An 8,015-nucleotide genomic window follows, 5' to 3' on the forward strand; every position below is an offset into this window, starting at 1 on the left:
GGAAACTCCATGTATGAACAGTGCTCAGGCAGTTCGTTCATAGGGTCGCTATGAGTTGTCTACGACTCAACGGCATTAAACAACAAACAACAACAATTCATTATGACTCCATTCAGTGTCAGAATTGTTATGATAACTCATAATGATATGAGTTGACTACAGATCATACAAACCCTACAAACAGTGGCTCCAAACCCTACCTCATCCTATGCCAACCTCTTTGTCTCTGATACACCTAACTCCATTGCCACAATCACTGTATTAATCTACTTCATCCAGGGTCTTCCTGTCCTCCGTTGTCCCTCAACACTTTCAAGATTGATGTTCTTCTCTATGCCTGGTCCCTCCTGGCACCACGTCCCAAGTATGTGAGACAGAACTTCAATATCCTTGCCTCTAAGGAGCAACTTGGTTTTATCCTTTCTAGGCCTGACCTGTTTGTTCCCTTGGTAGTCCATGACATATTCAATATGCCTCTACAGCATGACAACTCAAAGCCACCAATTCTTCTGTCATTCTTAGTCATCATCCAGCTTTCATATGCATAGTAAGCAATTGAGAAGACCACAGCCTGGGTCACTTACATCTTTATCTCTAGACTGACATTGTTGTTCTTTAGCTCTCATGAGAGGTGTTTGAAACAAATTTTTCTAAAGCAACTTGCCTTTTGATTTCCCGAGGGTAAGTGCCAAGAATGTTGATTGTGGATCTGAGCAAGATGGAAATTGTTGACAATCTTAATCTTCAAAACAGAATATGGCAGTGTGGCTGAGAGAGATGGTAAAGTGGAAGCTAAAGTTAAAAGTTTGCACAATACCATTGTAGAAATTAATAACCATAAGTTCAAGGCCCAGCAAGACAAATTTGATAAAAGGAATAAGCAATTAGAAGAATGTGCTTCTGCTATTACTAAAGCCCAAGTAGCAATCAAGACAGCAGACAGGTAGAGTATACAAACCACTCTAACTTTGCCTTCCCTTCCCACCTCCATATAAGAAATAAGTAGTTCTAGTTAAAGCAATTGGAAGCAGGAGCGGCATTCACATCCATAATAGCTTGCCTCCAGAAACCCTTTGGGTCGGTATGAATCTCCTGCGACTCGATGGCACTTAACAACAAAAACAACATCATGATACTGCCTATTGAACTGGTGATGAGGATCTTTATCAGAACAGAAGGATGCTTTATAGGATTTTCAATGGCTAACTTTTGAAAGTAGATTGCCAGGTCTTTCTTCTAAAAGGACTATGGGTAGACTCAAATTGCAGTAGTTCAGTTAGTTGTTGGACCATCCAGAGACTCCTAGTATATCATGATAGTACTCAACAGAAAAGAAAAAGAAAGAATAAATTGTTGATGGTGTTATGTACCATCGAGTTGCCTGTGACTCATAGCGGCCCTATATATAAACAGCTCTGAAGCCTGACCTGTCCTGGGCCAGTCTCACTAATTCCAATACACCAACCCCCATTGTCTCAGTTACTGTATCAATACATTTAATCCTGGGTTTTCCTCTCCCGTGCTGTCCCTCCAACCTTCCAAGCAGGATGTCCTTACCCAAAGAACCATCCCTCCTAGCCACATGCCCAAAGTATGTGAGTTATAGCTTCAAAATCCTAGCCTGCAAGTAAGATGAAGTCATTGAAAGTTTCAGTCTTTTATCCATCTATCACGATTTTGCAAAGATTATGAAGCTTTGTCACACAAACTTAGGGCATGTTGCTAGGAGAGGGACATCATGATTGGGAAAGTGGACAGACAATGAAGGAGAGGAAGAAGTGAGCTGACATAGTGATTGTAGAAATGGGCTTGAGTGTGTCAGAGATTGTGAGGATGACATAGGATAGGATTCACATCTGTTGTTCACAGGGTTGCTATGAGTCATAGTTGACTCGATGGCACCTAACGATAACAACTAGTCCTTTGCAGTATTATTCACAACAGCAAAATATATGAACTCAACTTAAGATCCTATCACCAGTTTACTGGATAAAAAAAGTGTGATATGTAATGGTAAAGAATAATGAATCAGTGAACATCTTGCAACCTTGATGAATCTAGAGGGAACTATGCCAAGTGAAATTAGCCAATCATAAGAAGACCGAAGACCAATATTGTACGAACATAGTTTCATAAAAAATATGATACACGGAAAACTACATATTGTTATATTTATCAAGTTGTAAAGAGAATATTTTTATAGTAAGTACTTTTTGGTGATGGCAAACAAAATAATATAAGTAAAGTCTGAACAACTAGAAGATACTGAGAAATGTACAAGAATAAGAATAATGTCCTTAAACGCTTAGCATATACAACTTTATAGCAGCAATAAATATGTGATATGTGTGTGGTTACATAGGTGCATGCACACACATACTTAAGAAAGCGTATGTGAATAAATAAATATGGATAAGTGTATCAGTAGATGTTTGTACGTGTTTTCCACACTCTCCAAATGTGGAGCATGACTATAAAATATTTCAAATTTTTTTATATCAGAGATAGTATAAACTGAAGGGCAAAGATTTTGTGGGCAATTCGAACAAATTATAAGATCTGTTTATTGGGTTAAAATGCTTAGGCCAACAGTCTGTGGAACAACTTGGTCAATTGGCAAAATATAATTCATAAAAATGATGTTCTGTATCCTTATTTGATCAGTAGTGTCCAGAGATTTAAAAGCTTGTAAGCAGCCACCTAGGGTATAACTTTTAGTCTGTCCTCATCTGGAGCACAAGAAATTGAAGGAAGTCAAAGACTCAGAGAAGAAATTTGGATATAGCACAAGTAGCCTACATGAACCAAGTCCTTTTCCTAACTAGATAGCAGAACTAAATAGTTCATAGCCACTGCTGCAAGCCATTTTGCCTGGGTATATAATGCTAGACCCTACAAAGAATGCAAGAAAATGTAAAAAATTAAAATTCTTAAAATAAGTCAAACCTTGATTGACAGAAATTGAAGGACTCTTGAAGACTAATCCCCTAAAATGCACTCAAACTTAAAACCAAAATTCTTTCTGAAGGCCATCTTTCAATAAAATTATAGATTGGCTTATAAAACAAAATATATCACTTGTAAGTAATGTCTTCTCTTAATCAACTATGTAAGCCCAAATAATTAACATTTATTCCAAAGCAAAGATGAGAAAGCAAGGAAGGGAAGGAGAGGTAGAGAAATGGAAACAGAACAAATAGAATAGAAATAACAAGAACTCTTGACACATTATGGAAAATGTAATAAATATCATAGCTAAGAATGGACATTGGGTGCTTTGTAATTAATATGAAAAAATGATATCCACAGCTGGTTGACGAGAAAATAAAAAAAAATCAGCTCAGAAATGTCTATACACTGATCTAGCCATTGTACAGGGTTGGCAGGAATGGGAAGGGAGAGGAAAGCTGATACTAATGGATGAAGAGTAAAAAGAAGGGAGAGGCAAGTACAGTGAGAATCTGATGAGCCATAATAGATGGCAATGAGCAGTAGTAAGTAATGCAAAGTAAAATGTGTATGAATGTTTAAATGAAAATAAACTACAAATACCATAGCTAAGAGCATTTAAAAATTCTTAAATGGGAGCCTAATTAGCTATGTAAATTTATACCTAAAATAATAACAAAAATGTAATTAAAATAGAAAGCTATTCCCTGATCTGATAGCCTTTATTGGGGCACAAAGTAAATATCTAACCAAACAGCCAGATGAAAAGGTGTTTCAGGCCAATAAAGGGTTTGACTGGGAGTAAAAAAGTGAGTAGAGGAGGAATTTGTCAAATCATAAGAATATTTTTAAAACTTTGCTAATCTGTCATTGAAAAAATTAAAGTAAATAAGTCCAGACTATGTAAAAACAAAAACAGACATAAATAGAATATTTTTTATTAGGGAATAGTTAAAAGACTAAAGGCTAAAACATATTGAGAATATAGAAATACTGATGGAAGGAAGACAGCTTTTATTTTAGTGTGACGGCTCAGAAACATGTGGAAAAGGTTACTGGACGGGGCTGTTGAAGGCAACAGTATAAATGAGTTCAATAACCACCTCAATCTTTTTCTGGAAAAGGAAGGGATTAAAGGGCAGAGTGAAAATGCAGGCGGGCAGGATTAAACTAAAACAGAGAGTTGGGAATGATGGGCCAGATGGCCTTTTCCTCATCCTAGAACTTCTTACAGAGTATTTCTGACAAGTCTACATTATAAACCACAGGGCAGATAAAATGTTTTTAGAAAAGGTCCATATTCCATTCCTAAATTTGAACATCTCACAACGAAATCATTTTCAGATGTTTCAAATGAGGAACATCTATAGTTGAAGGGAAAGGTTTGCTTTACTCTCTGAAATGTGTTTGATCTTTTTTATTTTTTTGATCAATTAGCTGTCTATGTTTTCCTGTTTCCTCGTTTCTTGGTTAGATAATCTATGCATAGAAAGAGATGAACTCATGTTCTGTGGAGATAACATTATGCTCCAGATGATATCCCTGACAGCATACCCTAATCATTTAAATGTGCTGGTATTAGTTCCCTGAAGAAGAGGTGACGAGTGATAACCAGAAATACATAAGCTTGTGAGAAGAGGTACAGAGTCACTTTGTTATAAAAGACTAACTGATTATGAATATGAGATTCTATACATAGCTTAAGAATACAAAAAATAAGCTGTGAAAATGAAAGAAACCTTAATAAAGTTTTGAAAAATTCATCCATCACAAAGTCAAACATTAAGATAATTTTCCCTTTGATATATGCCTGGGAATAGAAAAGCAAGCTAGCACTTTTTTAATCTGCAGAGAGTTGGACAATGACCAAGGAGGATAGAAGGAGAATTGATGCCTTTGAGCTGTGGAGCTGGAGAAGTGTATTGAGTATACCATGGACTGCTAGGAAAACAAACAGATTTGTCCTGGAGAGGGTTAAACTGGGTGGCTCCTTGGAGGCAAGGATTCTGAGGCTCCATCTAACATACTTTGGACATGTTGTGTTGTATTTCACAAGTTCATTATTTTTCAGTGCTGCATAATATTTCATTGTGTGAATGTACCTTAATTTTTTTTATCCATTCCTTTATTGATGGACAGTTGAACTGCTTCCATTTCTTTCCCATTGTGAATAACACAACAATAAGCATGGGTATGCATGCATCTGTGTGAGTCATATCTCTTGTTTATTTAGCGTATGATGCCAGCAGTGAGATAGCTGGGTCAAATGGTATTTCTATTTAAACTTTTTTAGAAAGCTCTTGTCTGTCTTCCACAGTGGTTGTACCTTTTTACATTTTAAAGTAGTTACACCATTATAGATTTTACCATTTCAATTTTTTCTAGAGCTCTGAAACTCTGATTCACCGCTAGTTAAATCCAGTCTCCACAATCTTACCAGCCTTTGTTGTTTGTTTGCTTATTGAACTTTCCTATTAGTACTAGGGTGAGATAATATCTCAAAGTTGTTTTGATTTACATCTCTCTCTTAGCTAGGCATTTTGAACATTCATTCATACGTTTGCTTGCCATCTAAATTTGTTCTTTGTTGAAATGTCTATTTATATCCTGTCACATTGTATAATTGAGTTGTTTACCTTTTACTTATTAAGATGCTGAAGCATTCTGTAAATTTTAGTTGTGAGTACCTTATTAGATATGCAATTACAAAATATTTTTCCCAATCTGTGGGTTTCCTTTTTATCCTGTTGCAGAAGATTTTTGATGAGCGTAGGGATTTAATATTTAAAACATCCTAAATTTTTGCATGCTTTTCATTATGCTTGGAAGTGTGTTCATGCTGTAGATTAAGGCTTCTAGAATTGTTGCTAGTTTTTTATGTTGAAACTTACAGTCTTTAATTTTACTCTTAGTTCCTTGATGCATCTTAAGTTGTTTTTTTGTGTATTGTATGAAGTGTGGGTTTTGCTTAAATTTTCTGCAGAAGATCTTCTATTTATGCTAGCACCATTTGTTAAAGAGGCATTAATTTCACCGCTTAACTAATTTTTGTCTCCTTGTAAAAAATCAGTTGACCATGGGTAGATGAGGTGATTCATGGGTTCTTTATTCTATTGACCTACGTGTCTGTCACTGTATACCAGTACCATGCTGTCTGGACCATGAAGGCTGTGTGGCAGGATTTGAGAATAGGAAGTGTGATGCCTTCTACCTTGTTTCTCTTTTTCAGTAACACTTTCCTTATTCTGGTTCTTGTTCTATTCCACATAAAATTGGACATTGTATTTTCTATCTCCTTGAAGAATGGAATAGGCATCTGTATTAGGATTGCATTGAACTTGTAGATTGAGTCTTCCTATCCCTAAGCATGGTATATCCCTCCATTTCTCTAGGTCTCTTTTTGTTTTTTGTAGTAAGTAGTGTTTTGTAATTTTCTTTGTATAAGTTTTTTTGTGTGTGTGTCTCTAGTTAGACTTGTTCTTAAGTATTTCATCTTGTAATTAGCTATTCTAATTGATATTGCTTCTCTTAGCTCCATTTCTATATTCTCTTGGTTACCATAGGGAAACCCAACTGATTTTCGTATGTTGATTTTGTATCCTGTGTCTTTACAGAATTGGTTTATCATGTCAAATAGTTTTATTGCAGAATCTTTCTAAGTATATTATTATGTGATCTGCATTTAGAGAGAGTTTCTTATTTTTTTGGTCAATTTGGATGCCTCTTATTTATTTCCCTTGTCTTAAGACTTCCAATGCAATATTGCATAGGAGATCATCCATTCACCTTTACTGAATTGTGGTCTTTTTCCCAAAGGATGCACTTTTGAAGATAGAAATGTCCATGTAGTGCATTTTTGGTAAAATAGATTTTGTAGCATTGACAACAAGCTCACTTTTTCAGTTGGTTTGTAGGACACAGTTGTGAAACATGTTTCTATGCTCATTCAATTAGTAAAGTGTAAATATAGTTAATACACAATGCTCTTGATTTTTCTCAGAAGTGACATTTGGATGTGTTCACTTATCCCTGAAGCAATTATACTGTATATAGCATTAACAAGGTAGAGAAATGCTATCACTTTTATGCCAGTAAGGAGTAAATTCTGAGCACAATCAATAAATAACTCTAATGACTCTCATTATAAGTACATTGAGTATACACACTAGAGACCTCAAATGGATGCTGTTGATTTAAAGAATATAGAAATGTAGTGCCTGGCTGTAATTAAAATCCCTACATGTTAGAGTGTCAATGATGAGGCCATGTGGATAATGCAGTGATATGGATAGTGTATGATCAATGCATGTTGTAGTATAGATTATGAGGTGATATGGATGGCCAACTTGTATTATAAAAAGGCAAAGTTAACTTTCCAAATAATGAAACTAGAAAACTGTTACGTTTTTTACCCAAGTACTTTTTTTCCCAATGATAGAGCCTTGTTCTATATCTGTAACCATTGTTGTTGAATGTTGATTAGAATATTCTGTAGAATGTTGAGTCCATAATTTGATAGAAGAGAGGGTCTGACTTGTTGTATACTGTCAAATTGGAACTGACCCATAGATGACTCTCCAGTGGCTTTCAGAACCAGTAACTCTAAAACTCTATTTGGCTCTACATACCACAGATAAATAGGTAGCTTAAACATAGACAGAAAGTAGGAAAATTCCACTTCAGTATCAGAGTTAGATAAATCCATATAATAATAAGACATTTCCCCAGACACTGGTTTCTCTACATCATTCATTTTCTGAAGACTTTAAAATTTATTAAAAAAATCCACGTATAAAATTCATTTAAATGATTTTATTTTAATTGTGAAGAAAGTATTATTTTTTTCTATCTAGAAGCCAAGAAAGCTTAAGATACAAACTGTCAGATCATGGGTTGGACAATGGAAGATATTTTCTGAAGGGACTTGGTAGAGGAGAAGGGTTATCCGGGTGGAGGGTGGAGCTTGGTAGTAAGTGGGTCAAGGCACTGGGCTAAGAGGGGGGTCAACACTTTAACGCTTACCCCCACAATAAGGGATTTATCTTTAACTGCTCCACAAATTGCTG

Source organism: Elephantulus edwardii, unplaced genomic scaffold, assembly GCF_000299155.1.
Source record: "Elephantulus edwardii isolate Elephantulus edwardi_28Jun2011 unplaced genomic scaffold, EleEdw1.0 scaffold00175, whole genome shotgun sequence".
NCBI classification, from domain to species: domain Eukaryota; kingdom Metazoa; phylum Chordata; class Mammalia; order Macroscelidea; family Macroscelididae; genus Elephantulus; species Elephantulus edwardii.